Source organism: Mus caroli, chromosome 18, assembly GCF_900094665.2.
Source record: "Mus caroli chromosome 18, CAROLI_EIJ_v1.1, whole genome shotgun sequence".
NCBI classification, from domain to species: domain Eukaryota; kingdom Metazoa; phylum Chordata; class Mammalia; order Rodentia; family Muridae; genus Mus; species Mus caroli.
Genome location: NC_034587.1, coordinates 26,020,024 through 26,021,018, shown reverse-complemented (window position 1 = coordinate 26,021,018; position 995 = coordinate 26,020,024). Strand labels below are relative to the sequence as shown.

The 995-nt window shown below is 39.5% G+C and overlaps 1 long non-coding RNA gene across 1 annotated transcript in view; it reads right to left on the bottom strand.

Moving 5' to 3' along the window:
• Positions 1–746, bottom strand: part of LOC115029855 — a 14,142-nt gene extending 13,396 nt beyond the window's left edge. Inside the window, exon 1 of the long non-coding RNA XR_003835411.1 lies at positions 645–746. This is a non-coding gene — a long non-coding RNA (uncharacterized LOC115029855). The remainder of the gene's footprint in view (positions 1–644) is intronic.
• Positions 747–995: the final 249 nt, after the last annotated feature.

Sequence of the window (995 nt, the reverse complement as noted above, 5' to 3'; positions counted from 1 at the left end):
ATCAAAAGATGGCCTAGTCGGCCATCACTGGAAAGAGAGGCCCATTGGACATGCAAACTTTATATGCCCCAGTACAGGGGAATGCCAGGGGCAAAAAATGGGAATGGGTGGGTAGGGAATTGGGGGTGTGTGTTATGGGGTTCTTTTGGGACAGCATTGGAAATGTAATTGAGGAAAATATGTAATAAAAAAATATTAAAAAAAATAAATCTCTCAATTTAAAGCCAGTTTCAAAGAAGAATGCTTCCATCAACTCAGCTGAGCTCACCAAACTGCATGCAACCTTATGGACTCAGGAGAGTGGCCAAGCAAACACCAGGACTGGCCTCACCCTTCCCTGTAGCTCTATTCTCTATTCTATTTCTTGGTCTATGAAAATACATGTGCTTTTTTTCCTGTTGTTGTTTCTTTTGGTTTGCTTGTTTGTTTTAAACAAGGTGACAGAAACCCTTAAATACTGCTTCATGTTCTCAGGCTTTTCTGTCATCATCATGTATAGGTTCGTGTGTGTGTGTGTGTGTGTGTGTGTTGCCTCATGTTAAGAACTTACAAGATGCTGACTGACATGAAAGACTTATTTTGAGAGAGAGGATACACAGATGCTGTTGAATCGGGTGCTGTTTATTAAAAAACACATACCCTACCTGTTAACAAGAAACATCTCCTTCAAGATGGGAAATGCACATTCCAGCCGAACTCTACTCCCTTCTTGGAGAGCTATGGCAAATTCTTCCCAGCAACCTAAGGTTACATGTCACTGGAGCTGCTGCAGAAACAAGAACACAGAACCCAGTATATGTGTGCTCTTGTCTTACCTGTTTATTTTCTATCATGAGTAGAGGTGAAAAACGATGCCTTTAACTGTTCATATTGGCTTTTAAATTTTTTTATAATGTTGTCAATCTAAAAAGACAGTGGCAACCAAGATTATAGAATGGAAAAATAAATAAATGTCCTGCAAGTAATGATTCCTCTTATCTACCAACAAGCCTTTT